Source organism: Paramormyrops kingsleyae, chromosome 19 (assembly GCF_048594095.1).
Source record: "Paramormyrops kingsleyae isolate MSU_618 chromosome 19, PKINGS_0.4, whole genome shotgun sequence".
Taxonomy (NCBI): domain Eukaryota; kingdom Metazoa; phylum Chordata; class Actinopteri; order Osteoglossiformes; family Mormyridae; genus Paramormyrops; species Paramormyrops kingsleyae.
The window spans coordinates 23,890,849-23,903,918 of record NC_132815.1 but is presented as its reverse complement, the minus strand read 5'-3'; the positions used below and the strand labels follow the sequence as shown (position 1 = coordinate 23,903,918).

The following is a 13,070-nucleotide window of genomic DNA, read 5'->3' as shown; positions in this document are numbered from 1 at the left end:
TGGAAGGCGAAGGCTGTCGAACTAGCAACCCAAGGAACTTGGACCAGATGGGACCTCCCAAAAAAGAGGGTCACGTGGACCGAAATCTGGAGGCTGGAACCGTTCTGTGTGAGTTTCCTCCTGAGGTCTGTATATGACACACTCCCGTCACCTGCAAACCTGGTAAGGTAGGGCCTGAGGGAGGATCCACTCTGCAAATTGTGTGGGAAGAATGGCACACTCTCCCACATTCTAGCAGGGTGTCAAACAGCTCTGGCCCAGGGGAGATACAGGTGGCGGCATGATCAGGTGCTCAGTGTAATTGCAGACATCCTGGAGCAGGCCAGGAGAAGGCCGCAACCACTCAAGCCACAAACATCAGTGCTGCAGTTCATCAGGGCAGGGGAGCAGCCATCTTCTGCAAGGAGAACCAGGACCAACATCCTCCAGGGGGCACAAGGATGGGAGATGATAGTTGACCTGAGTAGGAAGCTCATTTTCCCCCCCATCGTCCAGAGCACCTTGAGACCTGACATTGTCATCTGGTCAGAGCAGGCAAAGAAGATTATCCTGGTAGAACTGACTGTCCCATGGGAAGAAGGCTGTGATGAGGCCCATGAGAGAAAGTATCTGAAATACCAGGACCTCATCATGGAGTGCAGAGAGAAAGGGTGGCAAACGTGGCTGTTTCCAGTAGAGGTGGGGTGTAGAGGGTTTCCGGCACAGTCTGTATGGTCGGTGCTCACTACACTCGGCGTATCAGGCAAGGACCGTAAGGCAGCTGTGCGCAGGATTGGAGAGGCAGCAGAAAGAGCCTCTTGTTGGTTGTGGTTTAAAAGGGAGGAGGGGGGCTGGAGGCCTGGAGCTGATGGGCAGTGACCTGGCCATCACTGCCGACCCGCCAACTGGAGGGTGTAGCGGATAAGGGTCGAAACACCCTGAGAAGGTTGGGCACCGTCTGACGACATCGGCTCCAGGCCAAGGCCACAGGCGTTCTAAAGAGCAAAAAAATACTCTTTAAAATCTAACCACATATAAGTAATAGGTCTTATATGAAAAAATAATTTCCTGAGAACTCTAATATCTTTTTTGTATGTATCCTTTGTAGATTTACCTACTGAAAGGTTCTCTGTGACTGGTGAGAAATGCCTAACTGAACTTCTGAAGAAATTTAAGATTGATCTCTACTTGTCCGATGACAAGGAAAAGGTCCAGGAAGCCAAGGTGGCAGGTAAATAGAATTTTCTGTTACATCAAAAGGCTCTTCAGGCGAAGCCATTTAAGTTGACTTGATTATTAATTGTTATTACCATTACCTTAAGAGGTATATTAGACATACTGTATAAGGTATGTATAGCTATAGAACTGATCTGTGATTACTGATTTGCGCTAGAAGAAAGAAGGTCTGTCTTGGTAATGCATTTTAAAACATAAGACATATGACACTTTCTCACTATCATGATCTGCATAACAATGGCCCACTGACCTAAAACACCTAACAATGTATTTTGAAGGTATCGCAGCTGCTACCATGTCCAGTCCGGAAAAGGCAATTGAACCCCCTGACACTCAGTTGCGTGTGGCCTTCGATGGTGACGCCGTCATCTTCTCTGATGAATCGGAGAAAGTTTTCAGTGAGAAGGGTCTAAATGCCTACCTCGAAAATGAGAGGGCAAAGGAAGACCAGCATCTGAATCCGGTAATTTATTATATATATAAGAATTGTTGTTATATAAAGACAAAATGTATTTGTTGATCCCAGAGGCATAATGCAGCAAGGTACATAAAGTACACAGATATACTCAGTGATTTTACAGGGCTTTGAGTTTTATTTAGTTGGATTTAGTGTTCATTTTGTGGTATGAGACTGAACTTTACTTTCTGAAAGTGTATGAGGACCAAATTCAGTATTTTGTGTCTTTACTGTACTTTGGTATGAAGCAGCAACAAAGCTCATTGGCTCTCAGCTGACTCATCTGTGTCCACCTGGTACCTGCAGGGTCCTCTGAAATGCTTCCTGGAAGCCCTGAGCAAACTTCAGCGCAAGTTTCATGACAAGGGCATGGTGAAGGAGTGCCCGATCCGGACCTACCTGGTGACATCCCGCGATGCTGCCAGCGCAGGGTTCCGAGCACTGAAGACCCTGAGGAGCTGGGGCCTGGAGATGGATGAGGCTTATTTTTTATGTGGGGCCTCAAAGACGCCCCATCTTCAGGTGATACGCCCACACATCTTTTTTGACGACCAGTTGTGTCACACCCAGGGAGCTGTTGAGAATGGGATAATTGCTGCACTTGTGCCTTCTAATATCACAAAGAATTAGCAAGGGGAGACTCATTGAGAAGACCCCCAAAACAAAACCAGGAAGGGGGCTGTGAGGAACAGCATTGTATTCCCCGTAGAGCTCTGTCATGTGCTCCACCAGTCTAATCCAAACTGTACAATTTCTAGAAGTACGAGATGGATCACCAGGAAATTTGAAAGTCAATAAATGTGATTTTACCTGAATGTTCTGAGTCTTGCTGTTGTAAGGTGGTTACTTGTATACTGTGTGTATGTCTTAATGTCCATGTCTGAAAATGTTATTCATTGTGTTTATATATTTTATAGGTTTAAATATTCATATTATATTGATTTCTCTTTTGTTTTATGACCAACATTTGACATAACAGTAAGAATTGTAACAGATACACTAACTGAATTGAGGTGTGGGTACCAGACATGGTTACAATATATAGCAAAAATGAGCCAGACCAAAGTGCAGTGTTACGCGCCGCTGTTGTTCGGCTCCGCCCACGGCCAGGACCACTCGGCTCGGCTCTCGCTCCGCCCCCTCTGTCGTGTATTAAGGAAGACACGAGACAGGTCGTAAGCTGAAGCTGTTCATTTATTTTCCCATAAAACTGCCGCGCCGTTCCCGCGCACTGTCCTCTTAGTATCTCCAAAAAACGTGACGTGTTTTTTGTGCGCGTACATAACATTTACTCCCCCCTCTAAACGAACAAAATCAATCGTGACAATTCGGAAAACTGAAAATATTCTAGAGAAACAACATATTACCATAATGTGGTATGAAAAAAAAAACACAATAACACTTAGCATACCCAGCACATTAAATGAACTGCACAGAGAGCCAAATGCAAGGTCGGCATATTAGAATTCAGTCACAAAGTCCCTTAGGTAACCTGGGCGAGTCCGGAGGCGAGCTGATCTTCGAGTGGACTCCAATGTAGACTTGAATGGATGTGCAGCTGGGCCTTGAGCGGGCTCGACTATGGGTTCAGGTGTGAGCGTATCTGGTTCCATAGGTAAGTCCCAATTACCTGCTGATGAAGGAGAGCCAGCGTGAACATTTGCGCTAGCCAATTCTGGAGCTGCCACCTTGCGGAGGCGGCTAGCATTCCATCGGGACCCATCAGAAAGAGAAAAAGTAGCTGGCCCTAGCTTCCCCGCCACCTGAATAGGAGGAGACCAGAATGAGACCAGCTTGTGGTCCCGATGAGCGCGGCGGATTCTGACCCAATCCGAAACGGCGATAGTAGGGTTCCGTGCCCTCCGAGACTGATCAAACCGCAGCTTCATCTTGTGCTGCTGAGCGGACACCCTGTGGCGGCATGGAGGGGAAGGGGAAACAGAACTGGCCTTGAGTCGATCAAGTGGAAGCTGCAGTTCGCGGCCCAACATAAGTGACGCTGGTGAGCAACCTGTTGTGGTGTGCTTCGTGGCTCTGTAATGGAGCAGTGTGTGAAGGAGTGCTGCTGAAAAGGGGTAACCTTCAGCTAAGTGGGCTCTGATGTCATTTTTAAGGGTCTGATTGAGACGCTCCACTCTGCCATTAGCCTGGGGGTGATATAATGCTGTGCGGATGTGACGGATGCCTCGCTCCATCAGAAAGGCTTCGAACTCAGTAGACACGAATTGTGGTCCATTATCCGTCGTAATAGCCAGAGGAAGTCCCCATCGAGCAAAGAGTGTATCTAAAAAATCAGTGACTACCCGTGTTGTGACAGTGCCAGTGGAGACCACCTCAGGCCACTTAGAGTGTAGATCATACACCACAAGGAGGAACCGCTGGTGGTGTGGAACTCCATGTAGTTCCCCACAGATATCCAACTGGAGATGTTCCCAAGGATGAGCGGGCCAAACCAGAGGCTGCAGAGGGGGTGGTGCAGGTGAGCCCATTTTCCAGCTGACAAGGCAGGCTGCACAATCCCTAACCAGATTCTCTATGTCCCTATCAATGCCGGGCCACCATACGAGGTCCCTACAACGCTGTTTGACACGTACAATGCCCAAATGGCCTTCATGTGCCATGCGAAGAACACGGGCCTGGAGGCTGCTTGGTACCACTGTGACAGCTCCACGAGCTACGCAGTGCTCATTCCAACACGAAAGCTCATCCCTGACCCTGTGGTAAGGAGTCAATTCAGCAGAGACTTTAGTTGGCCAGCCTGTACGGATGTATGTACGAAGCTGAGAAAGGACTGGGTCCTGTTCTGAGGCCAGCTGGAGTTCATCAACGGAGACAGCTGCCTTCAGTGATGTGTACATCATCTGGATGAGGTCTGGTTCCTGAGAGACGGAGTCAGGTGCTGCAGGAGACTGGGTAGAGCGAGACAGCAGGTCTGCCACAACGTTATCACGACCTGGGGTGAAACACAGGGTGAAATTGTACTGCTGAAGTCGCTCAGACCACCGGTAAAGTCGGAGTGGTTTGCGTCCTGTACCACTTGTTGCAAGCAAGGCTGTCAGCGCCTGATGGTCAGTGCGCAGTGTAAATGCCCTGCCATAAAGATACATGTGCCAACGCTCACAGGCCCAGACACAGGCTAGAGCCTCACGTTCGCCCACAGAATATTTTTGTTCGGTGGGGTTGAGAGCACGGGAGGCAAAGGCAATGGGCCGGTCCACTCCATCCTGCAGCTGTGACAGTACAGCCCCAACTGCCACAGCTGAGGCATCACAAGTGACAGAGGTGGGGCATGAGAGGGAAAAGTGTGCCAGGATAGGAGATGATTTGAGCTGGGACTTCAGGAGATGGAAAGCCTCAGAGCAGGCTGGTGTCCAAATCCAACGTGCATCTTTCTGCAGCAGCTGACGCAATGGAGCCGTGGTAGCAGAGTAGTGAGGCAAGAAACGCAGGTAATAAGCTGTCATGCCCAGGAAAGAGGCAACCTGGGTAGCATTTGTGGGTTCGGAAATACGCTGAATGGCCTCAATATTAGATTGAAGTGGAGTGAGGCCCTCAGCTGTGAGGCGGAATCCCACAAACTCGATGGCAGGTACAGAAAACACACATTTCTGACTGTTAAGCGTGAGGTGGTGTTTAGCTAGCACTTCAAACACTTGATGAAGGCATTCGTCGTGGACGGCAGCTGTAGGTCCATGGACCACAATGTCATCGAGGTAGATGACCACCCTAGGGATACCAGTGAAGATGGTAGCCATAATCTTCTGGAAACAGCTTGGGGCGGAGCTAAGCCCAAATGGGACCTGTGTGTACTGGAACACTCCAGCATGCGTCACAAAAGCCGTGAGATTCCGGCTGTCGGGATGGAGAGGGATCTGCAGATAGCCCTGACGAAGGTCCAGTTTTGTGAAAACCATCGAGCCATGAAAATGAGAGGTGAGTTCTTCTATGGAAGGGAGGGGGTACTTGTCAGGAACGACAGCCTTGTTTACAGCCCGGAGGTCAACACAGAGGCGCAGATTTCCGCATTTCTTCTTAGCTATCACCAAATTTGAGATCCATGGAGAAGCATTAAATGGCTCAATAATGCCTGCCTCCAGCAGGTGGCGCAGTTCCGCAGTAACACCATCACGAAGGGCCAGGGGGACTCAACGGAGGGGCTGAATCACTGAAGTGACAGATGGATCAAGTAGGGGTTGGTGATTAAATGTGGAGAGACAGCCTACGCCCTCGAACAGGGCCGCATACTGCTGCTGCCATGGTGAGCTGACAGTCAAAATGGCAGATCCAGTCGTATCCAGGAGAGAGAATCCAAGGGCAGTAAAAAGGTCAAGGCCCAGTAAGTTGGCACCATGGTGCGAGACGTGAAAGGGAAAGTCTGGGACTAGTTTAGAGCCATAGCGGACAGAACCCGATGGAGCCTACCATGTTAATTTTGGAACTGCCATAACCACATAGAGCAGGAACAGCCTTAGAAAGTGGCACATGGGAAAAAAACTGCCGTACAGTAGCTAGGTTTAACAGGGAGACTGCAGCCCCAGTATCCAATAAGAGGGGAAGGCAGACATTGTCCAGCTCAACCGTACAGGTTTTAAAACACTGGAGCTTGGAGCTGACAGTGTGAATAGTTGTAGAAACAGGTGGAGGGGCAGTGGGAAGTGACAGCGCTGTAGAATTTGCAGGGGTGGAACGGCATACTTTGGCAAAATGGTTAACTTTGCCGCATCGCTGGCACTGTTGCCCATGGGCAAGACAACTCCGGGCCCGAGTAACATGGGAAGATGAGCCACAATTCCCACAGCGTTGCCTTTTTTTGCGATCGCGGTGACTGAGTATAATGCACGTCTGAATCAACTTCAAGCGGGATAGCACTATCAGGTGGTTGTGATTTAGATATTTGTTTTGCAGGGAGCGAGGTGACAGCGGGGTAAGCTAATTGAGACGTAAACTCCGCTGCTGTTTCTATTTGAAATGCAACTTGTATAGCGCTAGCGAGAGAGAGATCATCTGCTGCCGTCAACAGTCGCTCTCTAACTTTAGGGTTGTTAGAGTGTTCAGCCAGCTGATCACGAATGAATTCATCCTGCATGCCACCAAATTTACAAAGGCTGGCTAAACCGCGCAGATTAGCCACGTACTGGTGTACGGACTCACCCGGCTGCTGTCGCCTTCGGCGAAAAAGAATCCGGCGCAGGATGACACTTTGTGGAGCTGCATAGTGAGAACCCAGGAGCGAAACAGCGTTTTCATACGTCTCCGCAGGTCCGAGCGTCCGAAAGATCCGCTGTCCTTCCGTGCCTAAACAGTGAATAAGTATGGCTTTCTTCTGAGCGTCGCTGACGCCGTGCAGTCCTAGGGCATCCAAGTATGTCTGGAACGATTCCAGCCAGCGAGTCCAAGGGACAGGGGGTTCGCCGGGGAGCGCAAGAAAAGGTGAAGGTGGTGGGAGTGCAAGCTCCATCCTCGTCGTCAAAATGTCGTGTATTAAGGAAGACACGAGACCGGTCGTTAGCTGAAGCTGTTCATTTATTTTCCCATAAAACTGCCGCGCCGTTCCCGCGTACTGTCCTCTTAATATCCCCAAAAAACGTGACGTACATAACACCCTCGACCAGGACGCCACCCACGAGACGTCGCACCGCCTGTTCACTTCCTGTTCCCGGAGTGAAAAGCCGGACAGCAAGATTCCTCGGGAGCTCTGCTCGTTTCTTTTGGATTTGTGTGATTGGTTTGCTTATTGATTTTGACTATCTGTGTATGACTGTTTTGTTCTGGAAAGCACAAAATTGGCGTTTACTTATGTAAGCCAGTCACTCTGACAACACACACACTGCTCACTGTGCTGGCCGCCCTGACTACTCACACGCCAAACAGTGGGTGCAACACATAACATTAACATTGCACGTGACAATACGGTACAACACAATGAGAACACAATAAACGGTGACTACACACAGGTATCTACATTATTGACATTTGGCATCAGTCCAGGCTGTCGCTGTGCTGCCTGATGGTATCACTCACTGCTGCTTTGTTGTGTGCATGTTACACGCCCTCGGTATAAGGTCTAGGGATGGAGTGAGAACAATAGCATTTAATTTTCGGACATTGCAGGAGCAACTCTAACAGACAGTCCACACACACTCACACATACAACTGAGAAATAAATTCAAATTTCACCAGGGAACAATGCTGGGCATTAGCTAAACACAAAACTCACAAGAAAAAGGACAGGGGGACTGGACTGTGGATGGCGAAAAAGGAAAGAATAAAATAGAACCAAACAGCTTCCCTAATAGGGCTCAGTAATTTATCTAACTAGAAAATAAACTAAACAAAAGAATGTCTATCTATTCTAATCTTACCTATATAGACATAAAATACAGGAGATTCCCCCCGCCTTTACCTAGGGTGTCTAAACACAGGGTCAAACCTACGTGCTGGAATGTATAGGCACGCCCCTGCTTCCCTGTCTAGTCCTCCGAACCAAACTCCAAAATGCCTATATTTGCACTTGCACTAGATGAGAACCCACAGTGCCAGGATACAGTCGATGGTTGACTTCTTAGGCAAACGTGAGTATAACAAACTGGCAGGCAGCAGGAAAGAACAGCCCCTCCAAAGCGTTCCTGGGCAAGATTTTAGACTGCAGCTGGTCCTCTCTAGCGCAATGATTGGCTGACGGAGATCTGTGACATCATCAATAGAATGTGATGATTGACCCATAGAGGTGCATGACGTCAACAGTGGAGTGCGACAACAGAGACTAACAGAGAAGTTGGCTGAATATGATTGGCTGCCAGAGAATTGAGAACTGTCCCTTTTAACAAAACCACAAGTGCAGGTACACAGCGCATGCACACACACGTGCATACAACTAGTGCACCTGCGGGCTCCGCACATAACACCGCACAGTGTACAATTAACTAATTTACCTGATGCTTATATCCAAAAAGACAGTAAAGGGGATTTGAACGCACGACCTACTGGAAAATGCAGGCAAAAACCATAGTCATGTGCGGAGATGCATGGAAGCGGGAGTCTGTGAAGTCAGATGCAGCCCTACGTTTGTATCCGCAAACTTTAAACGCTACTTACGGATGACGCTGCAGTTGTGACCCGCTGGGCCGGCTACTTTCAGCAGTTGTTTAAAGCTGACCCTCCAGCTAGGATGTTGGACATCTCTGGGTCCGCAGTTTTCAAGGCTGATTTTCCAATCAGCTGTGAACCACCCAATCTCACTGAGATTACATGGGTGGTGAATCAGCTGGCGATAGGGCAGAACATCTCTAGGCTGGTGGTAAGGCTGTCCACATGGCATTGGAGGCAATCTTTGCTTTCATTTGGGAGTCAGGCATCATCTCAACTGACTGGAAAACAGGACTTGTAGTCCCTATCTGGAAAGGGAATGGTGATCTCCTGGATTGCGGCAACTACAGTGGGATGACACTGCTTTCAGTAAGGTCCTTGCTAGGGTTATCCTTAATAGGATTCACGATCACTTGCTTGCCTATCAGTGACCGGAGCAGTCTGGTTTTACACCTAAGAAGTCAACCATCGACTGTATCCTGGCACTGAGGGTTCTCATCGAGTGCAAGTAGGGTGACCACCTAATCCATGTCAGGAGGGACACTATGAGCTACTTCAGCTTTTACGAACTACTTTAAAGCTGAAAGGATTCTGTGCTCTGCTAAAATGTTTGGTTAGTTCCTAGATTGAAAGACTCATCCAGCTGTTTCGCATTAACATTACTGACACATACTGTATGCATGATTATAGGAGACTGACCAATCAGCATACGGCAAGAACCCAGTGCTTAAGTGAAATCCTGGTCCTTTTAATTGAAATGTATGAAATGGTAGTTTACAAATCCTGTTGTAGCTCATAGTGTCCCTCCTGACATGGATTAGGTGGTCACCCTAAGTGCAAGTGCAAATATAGGCAGAGGTTCTTTGCAGCCTTTGTTTATTTTCGTAAAGCGTTTGACTCAGCTGATCGATTTGCCCGTTGGGACATCCTGAGACTTCGCTGGATCCCCCAGAGTTGCTGGATGTCATAGTCGGCCTGTACACTGGTGCTGTGAGTGCTGTGCAGAGTGGAGGGAGAACCTCTGCCTTCTTCCCAGTTGATTCTGGGGTTCACCAGGGGTGTGATCTTGCTCCTACTCTGTTCAATGCTTGTATGGACTGGGTGTTGGGCAGGGTTATGGGGTCGAGCAGCTTTGAGGAGTCTATTGGTGAAGAAAGAATTACTGATCTTGACTCTGCAGACAATGTTGTGATCTTAGCGGAGGCTAAGATCAGGGCTTTCGAGAGACTGGACGAGGAGTCTGAGTGTCTGGGATTGTGGGTGTCCTGGATTAAGAGTAAGATCCATCCATTTAATGACTTGTTCGGCACAGTCATCAGTAGTGTGTCTGTCTGCGAGGAGAATGTCAACCTTGTTGAGAGATTTACTTACTTTGGCAGCAATATTCATGTCCCTGGTGACTCTTCCTATGAAGTCAGCAGACGGATTCAGAGAGCATGGGGTGTCATGAGGTCGCTGGAAAGGGGTCCAAGTCTTTAGAGTCCTGGTGCTCCTTGTCTTGCTGTATGGCTGTGAGACATGGACGCTATACAGTGAGCTGAGACAAAGACTGGACTCCTTCGATACTGTGTCTCTTTGGAGAATCTTTGGGTACCACTGATTTGATCTTGTGTCGAAGGAGCGGTTGCTAGAGGAGCCCTGAATGAGGTACGTTCCCTGCAATATGAGGAAGCGTCAATTACGGCACTACGGCCATGTGGCACGTTTCCATGAGGGTGATCCGGCTCGCACACCTGGCTATGGTAGATGGATGGCTATTTCCGGAGGGTGGGACTGGACCATGCGTCTGCCTGGGGGGTCGCCACCCAGGATCCTGAGAAGTTCCGCTGTGTGGTGGGTGTGGCAACATGCTGCATCATCACATGCTCCCCAACCTGACCTGACCTGTGGCTTGTACTACGAAGGGGGTTTTGTAAGACCATGTATACTATTCTATAATTAATTTACATTCCTTGGTTTAATGCCTTTATGTTGGAGCTATGTATATACGGATTAAGGTTTATTTACGGCATTGGAGCGGTGTGCATAATGTTTATTCGTTTGACTTTTCTTGTTTATTAGCACATGTATGCTACCGTTTATGTGCCCTATGCAAGGTGCAGGCTTAGCCATGTTAACTGTATGTACTTAGTAAGCAGTGCATACTATTGCTGGCTAGTTAAAGTAGCGATCCTGGGTACATATTTAGGTTCATAATTCAGAGACGGGCTAGATTACCTTGCAGTGTAATCTGTAACCTGTACTTAAAATGTCTATATTGCATTGCATTATTTTGTTTATGTTTACAGACCACACACTACTTTCCACGTAATAAGTTATAACAGCTGCAGTATACTCCCAATAAAGGAGAATTCATTGAAAGAAGTTCGAGTCATCCAGATTCTGTTGTGGTTATACCAGAGTTATAACCGGACTCCCCACAGCGATTTGAATAGACCTACTTCATTACAGTTTGGTTTGGCATTGTCATGTTGGAAAATGCAAGGTCTTCCCTGAAAGAGAAGGTGTCTGGATAGGAGTATATGTTGCTCTAGAACAGGGGTGTCAAACTCAATTGCACAGGGGGCCAAAATCCAAAACACACTTTAGGTCGCGGGCCGAACAGGATAAACATTTATTGAACACACTAAAACTAAACTTTTAAAACTTTTAAAACTTAACTTTTTTGAACATAAATATAAATAAAAACAGACCGAAATATTATTCCGGAATAAATCAACTCAAACCTTAAATAACATAATATTTTTTTATACTACTGTGCAAAAAAAGGATATCGTCCTCAGTTGATGGCCTCAGCTGACTACTTCAGCATCCATTTCGAACAACTGCGATCGCATCTCCGCATGCGTTTTTTGAAAATGAAAGTGGGAGAGATTTCCGGGAATGCGCGTGCAGACATAAACTGATACTGATTTTACGTTTTATCATCTTGAATGCAGGGATTTTTCTCACTAAACTATAGCCCTAGGGTATTTTTTGTTGGCACACGATGTTTTGAAAACCGTAATTTAGCTCTCCTGCGTCCGACCCGAGCCGAACCCATATCCGACAAAGTAGAATATTTTTCACCCGTTTCAGCAAAATTTGCGGGTCACCGGTCGGGTACCCGAACCCCTGCAGGACTCTGCCTGGCAGGACCTTTATGGGAGAGATGGTCATACTAATATAGATGGAGTTATGACACTAGTCTAGTTCTGTGTCTTGTTTTCTGCTTACCTATACAGTTTACAAAACCAACCTGTGTTTTTAATATAAGATAAAACCAGTGAAGTTACTTTAAATGTTTTCATATTTTTTCATTCATGACTACTTTGAAATGTTTTAACAGTTTACTATACCACTTCCTGCTGCAATGCCTTTGCTATGGACATATGTTACCCTTTCAAAAACAGTTATAGTGTATTGAAATTTACAGATCAAATCATATGCCGCAATACATACCGTCTACCGTCTATGGTTCAAATTATACCGCAATATGAATTTTATGCCATATTGCACAGCCCTAGCGGGAAGTGTTTGGCAAGACAGCTGAAGCGCTGCATTATGGGATCTGTAGTTTATTGTGTTACCAGCGCTTCATATCGCCGGGCCATTAATAACAATAATATATAAAATGATCTCGCGGGCCGGATATAATTACATGCCGGGCCGGATGTGGCCCGCGGGCCTTGAGTTTGACACATATGCTCTAGAACCTGGATGTACCTCTCAGCATTGACGGTGCCTTTCCAGATATTCAAGCTGCCCATTTAGTGACTTCCATTACAGAATCAGACCCAAAGATCACGGGCATCCAGTATGGTTTTTCGGCCTTGTCCTTTACGCACAGAGATTTCTCCAGATTCTCTGAATCTTTTGATTATTTTATGTATTGTAGCTGATAATATATTCAACCTCTTTGCAATTTTATACAGAGGAACTTTTTTTCTGAAATTGCTGCACTACTTGTCGACACAGTATTAAGGGGATTGTGATCCTCTGCCCTTTATTTCTGAGAGACACTGCAACTCTAAGAGCGTGTAAAATGTGGCCCTACACGTATCCCACATTGCTGTCATGCAAAGTCATAACTTGGGACAAACCGCAGCACCGAGCTTGAACTGCTCCAGCCATGAGCCTACAGGCCGCCGCCGATCACCCGCCGACCGCTCCAGCCGTGAGCCTACAGGCCGCCACCGCTTGCCTGCCGACTGCTCCAGCTGTGAGCCTACAGGCCACTGCAGATCGCCTGCCGACCATTCCAGCCGTGAGCCTACAGGCTGCCACCGCTTGCCCGCCGACCGCTCCAGCCGTGAGCCTGCATGCTGCTCGC

General features: G+C 47.6%; 2 pseudogenes; both read left to right on the top strand.

Moving 5' to 3' along the window:
- The window catches only part of LOC140581026 (cytosolic 5'-nucleotidase 1A-like), a 36,648-nt pseudogene extending 34,161 nt beyond the window's left edge, over window positions 1–2,487 (top strand).
- Window positions 1–13,070, top strand: part of LOC140581028 (cytosolic 5'-nucleotidase 1A-like) — a 63,878-nt pseudogene that overhangs the window by 9,058 nt on the left and 41,750 nt on the right.